The 16,529-nt window shown below is 37.1% G+C and overlaps 1 protein-coding gene and 1 pseudogene across 3 annotated transcripts in view; one reads left to right on the forward strand and one right to left on the reverse strand.

Moving 5' to 3' along the window:
• DDX10 (DEAD-box helicase 10) overlaps window positions 1-16,529 on the reverse strand; it is a 292,818-nt gene that overhangs the window by 125,497 nt on the left and 150,792 nt on the right. The gene's annotated exons all lie outside the window — the stretch shown is intronic.
• Window positions 1,782-6,147, forward strand: LOC108582109 (annotated as a pseudogene).

The following is a 16,529-nucleotide window of genomic DNA, read 5'->3' on the forward strand; positions in this document are numbered from 1 at the left end:
TCCCCCCACCCCCATCACACCTCAGATGGAAAGGAAAATACCCTGGATCGGCCAAGCAGGGACCATCCCTTCACCTGCACATGGTGCCAATTCACCTCAGCCTTTAATTAGGCTTGGACCAAATCCTTCATCCAGATAAGGGGTAACTGATAGGAACCTCAAAAGAAGTACTTAAAACTCAGAAAACTTTATAACAGGACTTTGAGCCACTTGCTCAGGCCCACTTCCACCCCGTAGAGCGCTTTCTCGCCTTAATAAATTCCTGCTTTTGCTGCTTCTTTCCTGTGTTTCACTCCTTTGTTATTTTGTGCATTTTGTCCAATTTGTTCAAAATGCCAAGAACCTGGACAACTTACTCAAGGCCCTCCTTCCGGTAATATAATCACTATATACACATCACAAGACTTCTATGAAAACAGATTAAGTTTTAGATTTCTTCTTCCCACTGGACATTCTCCACTTCCTCCACCTCCCAGGGGTCCGTGACTCCACAAATATCACCAACTGGTGACAAAAGGCTCTAAATTGCTGTGCCTACCCTCTCTCCACCACTATGCTTATTCTAAGATGTGTGACTATTGTTCTTCCTCAGTTAATATAATCCTCATTTCCTTATCTCACTTCAGAGAGTAACTGAGTACGTTGTGCGGTAGTAAAACATCTAATAAGCTTGTTCACCTAAAAAATAACCTGTAGGACCCCTGTGAACACAAGGGATTAATAAGACCCCCACTTCTGTCAGCCTAGTCAGTATTCCTACACCTCCTTCTCCTCACAAAGGCTTAGAGACCACCATCAACACAACCGCCAGGGCTGGTGACTTTGTTACTGACTCCTACTGCATCTTCTTTGTTTTAGGGCTGGGACAATTCTTAAGGACCTTGGATCTCTCATCAGACCTCATCTAAAGACAGAGGCAATGCTGATCAAACAGTATAAACTTAAGGGATCATTGTAATATAAACATAACATAGTAAATTATAATCACATAAACCAGTAAACAAAAAGTACTAGGAAAGAACCTGAGTAAACTTTCTGGGGTGATGGCAATGGTCTAGATCTTGGTAAGTTTGAGTTACACAGGTGTATATATTTGTCAAAATTCATCAAATGTTACATGTAAGATTTGTGTATTTTATTGTATATACATTTCTATCTCAAAAAAGAGTCCTGTAAACAATATTGAACTGTAGTTAATGCCATACAAGCTGAAGTATATGGAGGAAAGTGTAATGATGTTGGCAACTTACTCAAATGCACTAAATAAAAAAGGATGGATAGATAGATGGATAGTTATGTGATAAAGAAAATATGGTAGATAGGTGCCTAATGCCTGTAACCAGCATTTGGGGAGGCCAAGGCAGGAGAATCTCTTGAGCCCAGGAGTTCAGGACCAGTCTGGGCAACTTGGTGGCACTCTGTCTTTACTAAAAATTAAAAAAAAAAAAAAAAAAAAATTAGCCAGGGTTGGTGGCACAGGTCTGTAGTCTTAGCTACTCAAGAGGCTGAGGTAGGAGGATCACTTGAGCCCAGGAGGTCAAGACTACAGTGAGCTGTGATCACCCCACTGCAATCTAGCTTGGATCAAAGAGCAAGGTACTGTTTCAAAAAAGCAAAGAAAGAGAGAAGTATGGTAAAAGGCTAACTGTAGAATATGAATGGTGGAATGCTGGGCGTTTGGATGTCCAAAAGTATTACTTCTTACAACTTTTCTGTACGTTTGAAAATGTTCATAAAACACAATAGCCCAGTCTAGAAACAACGGGGGAAAAATCGGAAAAATGTTACCAAAAATTGTCAATGGAATAAGCGTCAGAAAAAACAATCCTGCAGAGTGGATCCTTAAGTGAGGTGGGTCAAGTTGAAGAGCTTTAGGGAATCCATGAAACCACTAAAATTACATGACAAAATGTAGAAGCATTTGCATCTCTGCCTTCTATGGTTTACATTGGTTTCTGAAAGAGTTCTGTGTCCTGCCCCCCTGAAAAAGTAAAACTTTTAATTTGTTTTAGGGAAGTCACTGGAAGAAGGAACAGAAATGCCCACGTGGGTGAGAAGAGGCTTGTTTATCATATTTTCCTGTTAGGCTCTGGCTTTGCTCTGATACTCTAGAATTATTCTTCACCCATTCAAAGATGCTGTGAATGTCAATACCATCCAAGGCATCATAGTACATAGTGAGGATGCAGCAGTGCAAGAGGGGTGGACTCCCAGCCTTCACAGAGCCCAACTCTCTCTACGGAAAAAGATACTAAACAACTAGAACAAAACATTAATTACAAATATAAGATCTTAGAAAAAATATATGGAATAAATCAATATGACCACCCTAGGTAGTCACGGGTGACGAAAGCAGGTCAAGGAACTTCCTTTCAAGGAAGAGATGTTTGAATTGAGTGGCAAATACTAACACACTGTGGCACTGCCAGCACATCAGTGATGTGCTAAACACCTGTGCTGTCCACTGATGGTGTATTTTACACATGGCTGACAAGACAGTCTTAGTTCCACAGCATTCTTTTTAATATTAACTTTAGCAGGTAATACATGCACATGTATTCTGTAAATTGTACTTAAGTTAAAAGGTTGTTTTTCAAGTCCTCTTCAGCAACCTCAGTTTCTCTCCTAAGGATCAAGTGCTGTTAGCAGCTTCTGTATCCTTCCAGAGAGACTCCACTCACATTCAAGTACAAAGGAAAAACATGAAGTTACTAAAAGAATTACCTCCCGCAATTAAAAGCCTTGATTTTATCTATTCTTACACGTGCTTTTATATATCCAGATTAAGTTTCTAAAAGTGAAAGTGCTCAAAGAGTATGTACAGTTAAATTCTGAAATACATTTCCAAATAACCCTACAAACTTACAATCCCACCAAAAATTTATAAGGAATTGATTTACCGCATCTGCAGCTAAGTATATTATTACGCTTTATGTTGCCAGTCAACTAGGTGAAACAGAGTACCTCGGGGAAGTTTTAAGTTGCAGTTGTATTATTTTACGTATGACAGAACATCTTTTCAAAGGCATTATTTTTCTGTGCACCATTTGTATTATCTGCCAGTATTTCTAATGAATTCCTGGCATTTAATTTATCAAGTTGTGAAATCTCTTCATTCGTTAACAATGCTTCAGTAGTTTTCCACATCTCATCATTTATATTTAGACTTTTGCCATACAAGGTAATCTTGTTATTTTACTATGATTTGGTTTTTGTGAAGGTGAAGTGTTTAATTTTTTACATAATCAATTTTAGTAAATGTTTTCTGGGTGTGTACTAAACTTTATAGTTTTCCAACTAGAAGAATTTTTAAAAATAAATTTAACTTCTTAAAATGCAGATTTTACTTTTTTAGAATTTAAAAAAATGGCTCTTGGACAAGAAATAAAGTGTTAATACTTTTTATACTTCTATTCATTAAGAAAAATATAAAATATATCTACTGTTAGGTAGGAGTTATATTTTTTGACAAGATTTTGTATTATCGGTACAAGAACAAAATTTATAGCAGCCCTAAGAAATACAGTGAAACATTAGCTGACAATATGTAAAACATCAAAATATGACTTTCATTTATATTTGCACCTCTTCTACAACATGTATGCTAGACTTTAAACAGCTAAAAGGAAAGTATCATAAAATACAAAATTGATAGTTACTCTCAATGTCCTGTGATAGGTGTAGAAAGTTACTAGAAATAATCTGGAAGATAAAAGAACTACTGCCACCACCACCAGTCACAAAACCAATAATGGTTCTTATCACAAAGACCATGTTAGCTAACACTGGCTACAAGAAAATTCAAAATATAATCAACGAAAAAAAAGCTACTTTAATACAAGCATTACTACTACATATCCTACAAAAGAAAATAAAACTATTGTTAAAAAATGGTATTTTAAATGAAAAGCAAAAATCACAGGAAAATAAAAGTTAGAATTAAAGACAGTCCAAAGAAATGCAATTTTTATGTTTTCTTAAAGTTGCTCCCATTTGGGCCAACTAATAATTTATAATGAAAACCATTATATCTAAAAGTGAAGTAAACCAACAAAATAAAAAACAGTCAACACTGGAGGAGACCTTTAAGATTACCTATTATAGCTGAAGCCACTCCTATGAAAGATAAGAGCATTTTTTTTTTTTTTTCTTTTTCTTTTTCTTTTTTGAGACAGAGTCTCACTCTGACGCCAGGCTGGGGTGCAGTGGGGTGATCTCAGCTCACTGCAACCCCCACTTCCCGGGTTCAAGCGATTCTCCTGCCTCAGCCTCACGAGTAGCTGGGACTACAGGCGCATGCCACCACGCCCGGCTAATTTTTTATTTTTTGTAGAGATCAGATTTCACCATGTTGGCCAGGATGGTCTCAATCTCTTGACCTCGTGATCCGCCCACCTCGGCATCCCAAAGTGCTGGGATTACAGGCCTGAGCCACCACGCCCGGCCCAATAAGAGCATTTCTTAAGATTGATAAACACTGTTTCCCAAAAGTCCAAACATATTTAAGTATACACATTTCTATTGGCTAAATAACCAAACTCTAATAGAACTTGTTTATGATTTAAAAAAGAAAAAGCAAGCCCACCTGCTATCAAAGCATAATGCCTCAGTCATCCTAAATCAAATGAATTATAGTAATTCAAATATTCTCTAACTTTATGGTATAAATTAAGAACATACTATTTGATATTTTGTTTTAAAGCCATCTACAAAATCTTTTCTTAATAAACTATAAACAGAACCAAAAACAAAAATCACATGATTATCTCAATAGATGCAGAAAAAGCATTTGACAAAATCCATCATCCCTTTATGATTAAAACCCTCAGCAAAGCCAGCATAGAAGGGACATACCTTAACATAATAAAAGCCGTCTACAACAAATCCACAGCCAACATTATACTAAACAGAGAAAGTTGAAAGCATTCCCCCTGAGAACTGGAACAAGACAAGGATGACCACTTTCACCACTTCTATTCAACATAGTACTGGAAGTCTTAGCCAGAGCAATGAGACGAGAGAAAGAAATAAAGGGCATCCAGATCAGTAAAGAGTAAATCAAACTGTCGCTCCTTTGCTAGACACAAGGAGGATTAAAGGCTCACAACAGAAATCAACTAAAATTATATGAAACAAGAATAAATTATGAATTGTGGAAATAATTTATAATGGTTTAAGAAATCTCATAGGATTTTTCTTCTAAAAAAAATCCATATTTACCAATCTTATGTTTTCAGATTTAATAGAAGGCACACTATAGTAAACCTTGACTATATGCATAAGTTTGAGAATGTGGAAATTAAGAGAAAAATGAAAATCAGATCTGCCTCCACCACCCAACTGTTACTGTAATTTCTTGAGTGAACGGCTACTGCATTAGCCTGTCACACAGACTCTCTGCGTTCACTCTCACCCCCATTATAGTAAGCCCTGTGGTAATCACTTGTTTACTTCTGTGCTTTTTCCTAACAGATTGTAATTCCCAAGAGGGTTAAGACCAGTTTTATTCTATTTGTATCCCCAATGTATCACAGATAGGCCAGCATATAGGAAATATTCAATAACGATTGAAATAAGAATTAGTGAATAAACTACATATGGACTACTTCATTTACCGTTCAGAACAACTGTGAGTCACATCTTGTTCCTACAAATTTTTAATTAGAAAACTAAAGCTTAATTCAGCAATTTGTTCAAGGTTATATAACTTCAAAGTATTTGACTCTGTTCATATTCTACAATGCATAGTTTCATTTCTGTTCAAACTGCCTTAGAAGACTGTAGCATCATAATTTGACTCAATATTTGCCTTTCAAATTTCTATCAATTTAAGAATGTTTGAGAATTGCTAATTTGAGAAACTCCCATAGCTTTTTTCAACTTTAAATCCATGACCCACTATGAAAGATTTTCAGAGAGCAGAGCATGGCAGCTGAAAGCCAATGAGTTAGAACTTGAGTGTTCCGGATCAAGGGCCTCTCAATGACGTTAGACCCGGAGGACACAAAATGGAAGATGCGTGTGGATGTGATCTCCTCCTTACAGAGCTTCCTCATCTATGCGGCCCTGCTGCAAGTCACCGCTTTTATCTTAAAGAAATTGGGCAGCATACGAAAATTGGGCATCACATGTGACTGCCAGATATGAAGAACTTGGTTAGAGTTTCTACTCCCACCTGCAAATAAAGAGGCCCAGAAAGGTGTAAGAGACTCTTCGATTCAATGGACATAAAAATTCTTACTTGTTAAGAACAAGTTTGGCTCTGGTAACTGAGGTCCATAGCTAAAATATAAAACTATTTGGGAAGTACGAAAAGATGTCTCATGGTCATAGTGTGCCCTTAGGCCTGTGATATTCAGCCTTTTTTGAATGTTAGAATAATAGTAAACAATGTCAAGCTCCATTTTCTGGCAAGTATTAATTATAAGGGAATTATGTCCCTATGACAGCTATGTCTGTTTACACTTATACTTCCATCTACAGTGTATTTGTGAACAGTCCCTTAGTTACACTGTATGAAAGTTAGCACACAATCACAATGACATTTAAGCACAGGACCATTCATCTATGTTTTTAATAAATGTACCAATTAAAAAAAAGATTTTCAGACTTTATACATAGCTTGATTAGTTTTAAAAATAATTGTTTTCACATCCAAAAACCTTTTTAAATACTAAATATACTATTTCAAACTATAAGACCCCAATCCTAATTCTCTTCTGATAAGAATCACAGCTATTATGAAATTAATTTATATGAAACACTTGACTCTTTATCTTGACACTTCATGAATTATATCTAGAAAATCATTTAGAAACGCTTCCAAATGTGTATATCCTATAGATAATTCATATTTACTCCAAACAAAGTCCTACAGATGACTGCCTATATTTCCTATCAAAGTTACTCATTTGTCAAGGCTTGATTGGTCCTGATTATATTAAGACAAACTACCAATAAATGTTAATCTTTTTTCTGCATGATTAATAAGGCCATGCACTACTATTTTCCTTGTGGTTTATAAATTGCAATTCTAATCTACAATGTGATGAAAGAATACAATGATATATTGAGCAACAATGACAACTATTTACTACTAAATATCCATGATTCATTTTTAAGTGATCTTAACAGGTGAACATGAATGAGAACAGATGATTATGTCTTGCTTGTTTCCTCCCCACCCCAGACCAATACTACATAGATATGCAGTGATCTCGGTTTTGTTCAAACTTCCTTCTGGTTAAGGAGGACCATAAGGCAAAACCTCTAATGATACTGCCAATATGAACATTCTATACAATGTTTTTTGATTGCTACATTCCTCCTTCAGGATTTCTGGTGCCTCCTTCAGGTTTAACTTGGAATACTTTTCCAGAAACTGCTTTTTAACCTAACAAACTCTTCCCGAGCATGTGTACCTGTCACCTTAACTAATATCTTAAGGAAAAAAACTTTCAAATATATCCCCTATACAGTTTCTTTTCCCCTCCACTGTTTCTCTCATTTTCCAGATATACATTCCCCAAAACCCTCATTCCAATGCCTACAACATACCTGTCTTCCTTTCCTCAATTTCTTGTTAGAATTAACATAAGTTTCTTAATTTTAAAACACCTCTTTATAGCATTTTGGCCTAATAATTATTTAAATTTTTCACTGTGCCTGCAATTAGTCTAAATAACATGTAAATTTCTGTTCTTGACCCAAGCCCTATCTGACTTCCTTTCATGCCATTTGCCTTACTTAAGCCTCATTCCCAACTAAGTCTCATTCCCAGTCAAGTTTTATGATCATGTTCATTTATTTACTGTCTTAAATGATTCCTTCTACCTCTTTGAACATTTACAGTGTTACAATATTTAAGGGAAAATCCCATAATTTCCTATTTACTACCTTAGGACATTTTCTTTGGTTTGTTTAAATTGTTCAGGCCATTTACTGTTCTGTTTTGCTGGCTGGGAAATATGTATTTGCTCTACACCATGACCCTTGAAAAAAAACAAAGCCACTATAGTGACAAAAAATCTCAGATATTTCCTGCTGTTTAACAAAATTATGAAACCACTCATATTTTGCTGTAGGAATCCAATTTTTAACCTGCCACTTTTAATAAATATTTCCATATTAGGAAGCAAGCAGCTGGAAGCAATTTAGAGAAACGGTGCCTGATACATTTTTCCCCTCTCCTTTTAGATTTCATGAACGACAGTATTGATTTCATTTTTAACTTGTGTCCAAATTGGCTATATAAATTTCTCATCTCTCACAGCTTTTGGAATTCTTCTAGAACTCAGAAATTTTATAAGCCACATAGCAAAAAATAAAAATAAAAAATAAAAAGCAGTAACATTAAAAGGAAAGGTAACTTGTGTCACATGGTCATTTAGCTAACAGGGTTAAGGGAAACTGACCACATAGGGGAGGCAACAAGGCGATAATGAACTAAGTTAAAAGTCCCAGGACAGGACAGGTGCGGTGGCTCATGCCTGTAATCCCAGCACTTTGCAAGGCCAAGGCGGGTGGATCACTTGAGGTCAGGAGTTCGAAACCAGCCTGGCCAACATAGTGAAACCTCATCTCTACTAAAAACACAAAAATTAGCCATGCATGGTGGTGAGCACCTGCAATCCCAGCTACTGGGAAGGCTGAGGCAGGAGAATCACTTGAACCTGGCAGGCAGAGGTTGCACTGAACCAAGTTGCACCATTGCACTCCAGCCTGGGACACTGAGTAAGACCCTGTTTCAAAAAAGAGTCCTGGGACAGAAATCATGAAACTATTTCAAACAATATGACACTATGATATACTTCTCTTACGGGAGTGTCTCAGCTATCTACACTTCTACCACCTTCCTTCCAAGTGATACCAGAGACTCAGCAAGAATGTGCCAGTAGCTAATTTAATCAGAATTTGTTTGAACAAAATGGGAGAGCATCAAAACAACATTCAAGATGTTTCACTCTACATTTGACTGAGAATTCCACAATTGGCTCCAACACCTATAAGAAAAGCATATTATTTGACAGTCTGGCTAGTGTGGCTTAAAGCAGAGTTTCTGCAAATTCATTCATCACTAAAGTCTAAACAAACAAATGCCATATAACATTAGCTATTCAGTGAATCACCAATTTTTACAAGTATACAAAAACACACACATGCATGTGCATCTGTACTATCTAAAACCCTATTAGCCAAATCATAGAGAATCTCTCTATGATTTAAAGCCTTCACAAAGAACTACATAATGGAAGAAAGATATATGCTAAATCCAAACTGGGTTTGGTACCTGGTTGCCATTTGTTGGTACCATTTTTAACACAGTATTTTAAGACATTTAAGAGATGTTAAAGCTGTCCTCTTGGCCGCCCAAAAGGAGATCATCATTGTTACGTCTGACATTTTTCTATAACGACTTACGTTATTAAATCCCAATACACACATGGGCTGTATGTTAACAGAAAGTGAAACAAGCATCACTGCCACAGCCAAGCTATGTTCACAACTACCATGTGCAGTAAAGTTTCCAAGTTCTACCTTGTATTGTATACAAATATTAGCTAAGCAGAAAGTACCAAGTGAAAAGTCAAAGGCTAGCCTATGTGTACTATGTTTCAACAAAAAAGTGCCCGGATGATGTCCAATATTATTCAAAATTGGATATTCTTACACATACCGTTTGTAAAACTGTGGTGTGCAAAGCCACATAGTGGTGATTATAAAAATAAAATACTGGAATCATTACAGAACTTGGAAGGATAAAAGGACCCTCCAGGATCACCTAGAGAAACACCACCTACCCACTCCCAATCCCTGGAAAGTCAAGAGAGAATTTCAAAATCACATAGACAGTATCAGCAAAGTCAGGGCTAGAACCCCAAACCCTCCAAAAACCTAGTCTGTGCTTCTACCCTGACACTGTATGTAAGAGTATCTTATATTTCATCTTAGTCAAATGGCCGAGAAGCAATATATAACAGTATCTCCAACGGAAACACCTTAGAGCTAGACCTTCCTCTGTGAATCACAGTTTTCCTAAGCAATACTGAGAGACCTCATAAAAGAAGAAGAGTAGATTGACAGCAAATGTTCTCTTTAAAATGAAAAGAATCCTTGAAGGAATTCATTTTTAAAAGTGTAATTTTCAAGACAGCAGGACATTCCGCTTCACAGAGGGAACCTTCATAGTGCTAGTGATGGAAGAGAATTAAATACGGGTGATGTTGAGAAAGGCAAGAAGATTTTTGTTCAGAAGTGTGCCCAGGGCCACACGGTGGAAAAGAGAGGCCAGCACAAAACTGGGCCTAATCTCCATAGTCTCTTCGGGTGGAAGACAGGTGAAGCTGTTAGATTCTCTTACACAGACACCAATAAGAACAAAGGCATCACCTGGGGAAAGGATACACTGATGCACTATTTGGAGACTCCCAAGAACAACATCCCGGGAACAAAAATTATCTTTGCCGGCATTAAGAAGAAGGCAGAAAGGGGAGACTTGATAACTAATCTCAAAAACGCTACTAATAAGTAATAATTGGCCACTGCCTTATTTATTACAAAACAGAAATGTCTCATGACTTTTTTATGTGTACCATAATTTAATAGATCTCACATACCAGAATTCAGATAATCATTGACAGAATATTTTGTTCGGCAGTCCTGATTTAAAACTAAGACTGGCTTGTGGTTAAATGAATATGTCTGGTTTTTTGAATTTTAATAGTAATTCCAATTCAGTAAGTGCTAACACTATTTACCCGTTCTAAAGATATGACTCGATTTCGTTAGTAATGTTCAACTTTTCACAAAGATGAATGCCATCTTAAAACTTAATAGAGATTGGTTTTATATTTAGATTTATATAATGGTTATGTGAATATATTGAAATACTGGGGAAATTCCTTCACACTGTCTCAGAACCAAGCAAGATTCATCTGTGTTTCATGTTCATTTGCCTCTTAAAGGCAAGAGTTGAAGATAAGGTAGCAATGTCTACTTTATATTTTTGGCCTTAACTATGCCAATCTAAATTAGATTCCTTGTATCTAAAATGATTCTTTTTACTTATTGAAAGGCATTTTAGTGTGGTTTATGTGTAATATCAAATAAAGATAAGATAACACTTCTCACATTTTTTAAAAAGCGTTTTCTTTTGTTCATAAAAGGACCATAGAAATGACTAAACCTGACCTCTAATTTCTTCTCTCTCAAAAGTGGAGCATATGACAGAAAGAAAAAATACTCTATCCCTCAATGCTCTGCACTACTTTACAATTTCCATCTGTCCCCATTAGCAATTAATCATTAAAAAAAGTTTGACAGCCATTTAAGTTGTTAGCAGATTTTTGCTTATTAGTTTTTTTCTATCTCCTACCTTAGAATGAGTCCCCGCTTGTTCGTTAGTAAATCATCACACTAAAATGCAGTATTTTCAGAAATACAACCTCCAATAAAAACAAGTGTAAATCAATTCGCAAATAATAATTTTAATAAAATTTTTACTAGTCCCCAAACTCCATGCTGCATAATCAGCGTTTTAAAAATCATTCTCCTTCCTACCATCCCAGAGAGACCATCCCAGAGAGACTAGAAAATTTAAGACCTATCGGCCAGGCACGGTGGCTCACGCCTGTAATCCCAGCACTCTGGGAGGCCGAGGCGAGCGGATCACGAATTCAAGAGATCATGACCATCTTGGCTAATACGGTGAAACCCCGTCTCTACTAAAAATACAAAAAATTAGCCGGGCGTGGTGGCGGGCGCCTGTAATCCCAGCTACGCAGGAGGCTGAGGCAGGAGAATGGCGTGAACCCGGGAGGAGGAGCTTGCAGTGAGCCGAGATGGCGCCCCTGCACTCCAGCCTGGGCGACAGAGCGAAATTCTGTCTCAGAAAAAAAAAAAAGGAAAGAAAGAAAAATAAAGAAAAGAAAAGAAAATTTAAGACCTATCAATATGCTTGAAATTCTTCCCCTAACAGCAAATTTATGTGAAGATTCACCACTGAATATCTTGAGATATTTGAGACTTCTTATCACCTTCTATCCTCAGCCCTTTGTTGATGTTTCTCATGATATTTCTTACACTCTACTTGTGTTTTTAAAAGCTTCTTTTACTTCATCCCTCTGAAACACCCAACTCCCTGAGGGAATGAGCTTTGTCATACTCATCTTGTAATGCCTTGAGCAAGCACACACACCACGCTTAAACAAATCAATAATTATTTCTGGAACTGAGTTGAGCTTGGGCTAATCAAGATCAATTTTCTTTGAGAATAACACTCAAAGACTCTGAAATGCATTCTACCGTTACCTACTCTGATACCAGTTTGCTTAAATAGCATAGAAATAAGCATATTTCACATTTAACTTGACATTTATTTGTTGAGAAAACAGATTCACAGGCTCTAGGCAATCAAGTCTGATGTGAGAAGCAGACCTGTCTGAAAACACCGGGAGTCACTGTGGGCAGCCTAGACCATGAGCTGGAATCACTCCATCCTCCTCTTTCCCAGCAAGAGAGGCTGCAACCACGCTCGACTTCTGACAGGACCATGGCTTCCTCCCTCAGCAAGGCAGACCCAACTTCCCATGAACCTCAAAGTCTCCACAAGCCTGACAGCTTAATTTCTCAGATGACTGCAGTCATCCACAACTATAGTGTCTGGTTTGTAGGATTACACACTGATACGTTTGATCGGCCACTTATTCTAAAAGAAGGGAGAACAATAAGGGAAGGGATATCTCAAGTGGAACGAAAATCTATGCTGTGTCTAGCAGATTGGCAAAACTCTGGGAACCTGCTATGTGGAATAAGAGGGAAACAGGGAAACCACCTCCTTGCCCTACTTCATCCTGGCTTTGTAAACATTCCCTTTTCCCAACAAAGTGTATTCCTTAATCCATGCCATATGCCATTGTGGAATTTCTCCGGATCTCTGATGACAAGTGCCAATCCAGATGGACCTACCTGACAAATCTAAACCTTTCAGAGTTTAGTGAACAGTAGTTAATAATAGATGCCACGTGCCAAACACCATGCTAGAAGTTTCATATTTCATTTACTCAGCACAACCACCCTTTTGAGGAACTGCCTGCATTTTACAGATGATGAAATTATTATTCAGCTAAAAAGACAGAAGCATGCTCTAAACTCAGGTTTATCAAACTTCAAAATTTATCTTCTTGAGCTTTGAAGCTGTACTCTTCTCAGGCCTCCACAATACCACTGATGGAAATAAACTTTAGGAACACTGCTTGTAGGAAGATTAAGTCTACTCCCTAAATGTTGAACTCTATAATCTCCCTCAGAAATAGGCATACAGTTTCTACTTGAACAAACCCTTTGACAGAAAATTCACTAAATAAAACATGTTGTACTGGGACACCAATTCCTATTCTTCTTGTATATTTTTTAAAATAATTGTATCAACGGAAAACTACTGTTTTTACTTTTTTGAAAAAATGTGTCATTTCCAAATGAAACAGGCAATTTATATTGGTCAAAATGCCAATCTAAATGTTTTCTTCAAGTTCTAATATTACCCTCAAGAGGGCTATGCTGGTACTGAAAGCAAAGACTAATTGCATTTTCTTCTGTTACTCTAGGAATAAGACAATAGTAATTACAGGTAGAGGTAAAATAAAGCTGGGGGAAAAAAACAGGAAAGGTAATACGAGTTCTGTGACAAGCTTCAGTGATAACTGTGGGCCAAAAGATAGCATGTATAGAACAAAACAGATATGGAAAAGGACAGCTGTACAGAGCTAAGACAGTTATAGTGATTAAAAAGAGACAATGTGAAAACAAAGTCACAAGAAAGGAAGGAACAAGGAAGAGCCAAAACTCTATGAAAACAATCTCCTCTCATGTGTTGCAAAAACATCGCACCATACTGCCAAGTCACTCTCCCCACCAACAGAACCCCAAACCATCAACTTTAAATTGGGAAAATAGAATAATTACACCAACAATGGTAAACTTTGAGAATTTCTTAAACAGATACTAACAAGATGCAAAATAATTGCCATCCATCTCCCAAATATATTCTCTTGTACACCAAAAGAATGTCTGAGATACAAAACTACAAGTGATAAGTCCCCCAAAAAGGGGCATACTGGAACATAAAATCAATCTTTGGCATTCACTGTGGTCCTTTCCAAGTTAGTATGTTATTCCTAACCAGTACCATTCACAGCATATTCTACACTGTTTCTTCTCCAAGCACTTTGGTTATTTGCACCATACAATAATTTAAAGGATTCAGTTGACTCACTAATAAATGAAACATTAAATAACTTAATGATGATCCTAATAAACGATTTTCCTCAATGAATTTTGAATACATTCAACTTCAATCAAATGAAGTAAACAGGTTGACTAAAATTTTCTATTAAAATGCAATTAATACTCTACTATTCTATTAAGATTCCTGGAGTTACATTACGAAACTCACTCATAATTTGCCTCATTCCAAACCTAAGAGGTTAAATGTCAAAACTTCCTAATAAAGACCACAAACTACCAAATAAGAGCTTGGTCACAATAGTTACTGTGGTCAGCTATTTGAGAACCTCCAGGAAGCCTCATTTGACTAAAGCACGCTATATAGTTAATTTTCAACTTGCTTTGGAATGAGCCTCACATTTTAGGAATAATTAATAAACTGCGTCTCACTGTTCTGTCACTAGAAAAAGACCTTCACCTTGATAATGGTGTTGAAATAAACTCTACCTTACTCAGAAGCATGCATGTCCATTGGTGAGGGTAGGGGACACTGACAGGAGGAAATAGGAATGTGTGTGAATATCTAATCAGTTTCCAGAGTTGCTTTTCCCTGAGCTACATCGTGGCGTCCTCCTTCAGTTTACTTTAAAGACAGGTATTAAAACACTGCTGTGTAAAATTCACTATTTTGCGTTTCACAGGACAGTTGTTGAAATAAGAAAAGCTGTGCTTCTCCAAAGTAGCAGAATGTTGTCTCCTTATAGACAAGATGTTCTTTTTGTTTTCACAGTCAAGACTTCAGAGGCAAATGCCTGATCCACATTTAAGAACTATGTAAAATCTTGTATGAGCTGCATATTAAGTTTCCCACCAGTCATTCCTATTCTATCTGTACTTTACATGCCCTGCTGTTTCCTACTTTAATACATTTTAAAGCACTTTATAAGCTACTTCAAATTCCTTGTAGGATTAGGAGGGATAAAATACGAACTACAAAGAATAAAGGAAGCTCGGTCATTTATTCAACGAACACTGGCTATCTACTCTACTCTAAGTACCATTCTAGGCACCTGGGGTACAGCAGCGTTTGCATTCTAGTGAGAAGACAGACAAATATGCACATATGTCAAGGAGTTTTTAAGTGTTAGAGACAACGGTAAGGCGCTAGGGAGTAACTGGGCAGAAGGTAACAATTTTAGAAATATAGGGAAGGCCTTTCTAAAGAAGGTGCAAAGATCTAAAAGAAATGAAAGATGAACTCATGCAGTGATCTAGATAAAGAGTTCTAGGTGGAGAAAACAGTAATGCAAAGGCCCATAAATGGAAATTAGTTTGTTGTTTTCAAGAAACAAAAAATTCAGGATGACTGGACTAGAGTGAGCAGGGTGGAAGGCGATAAGAGAAAAAGACACACAGGAAGATTCTGTATTATATAAGGCCTCATAAGACAGAGTCAGGAGGTAGATTTCACCCTGAATATGAAAGAAAGAATACAGCAAGTCCTCACTTGACACTGTTTATGTTGATAAGTTCTTGGAAACTGCAAATTTAAGTGAAACAACTACTGTATAATAAAACCAATTTTGCCATAGGCTTATTGATACAAACCAGAGTTCATTTCCTAAGACATAAAGAATACCATTTTTCTTAAAGTCAGAGTTTCCAGTAACCCATTTATTACGTTAAGTGACGACTTTACTGTGTGCATTTTGATTGAGATACATGATATAATCTTGTTTATTTTGGAAGGTGGGGGTTGCCTGCTATGAAGATTTAATAGGACCAAGGAAAGTGAAAAAGAAAACCAATTAGAAGGTTATTTTATTGGCCAGACGTGGTGGCTCACGCCTGTAATCCCAGCACTTTAGGAGGCTGAGACGGGTGGATGACCTGAGGTCAGGAGTACGAGACCAGCCTGGCCAACATGGTAAAAACTTGTCTCTACTAAAATATACAAAAATTAGCTGAGCCTGGTGGTGGGCGCCTGTAATCTCAGCTACCTGGGAGGCTAAGGCACGACAATCACTTGAACCTAGGAGGCAGAGGTTGCAGTGAGCCAAGATCGTGCCACTGTACTCTAGCCTGGGTGACAGAGTGAGACAAAAGGAAAGAAAGGAAAGAAAGGAAAGAAAGGAAGGAAGGAAGGAAGGAAGGAAGGAAGGAAGGAAGGAAGGAAGGAAGGAAGGAAGGAAGGAAGGAAGGAAGGAAAGGAAAGGAAAGAAAGGAAAGAAGGAAGGAAAGAAGGAAAGAAAGAAGGAAGGAAGGAAGGAAAGGAAAGAAAGGAAAGAAGGAAGGAAAGAAGGAAA

The sequence above is a fragment of the Papio anubis genome, chromosome 12 (assembly GCF_008728515.1).
Source record: "Papio anubis isolate 15944 chromosome 12, Panubis1.0, whole genome shotgun sequence".
NCBI lineage: Eukaryota > Metazoa > Chordata > Mammalia > Primates > Cercopithecidae > Papio > Papio anubis.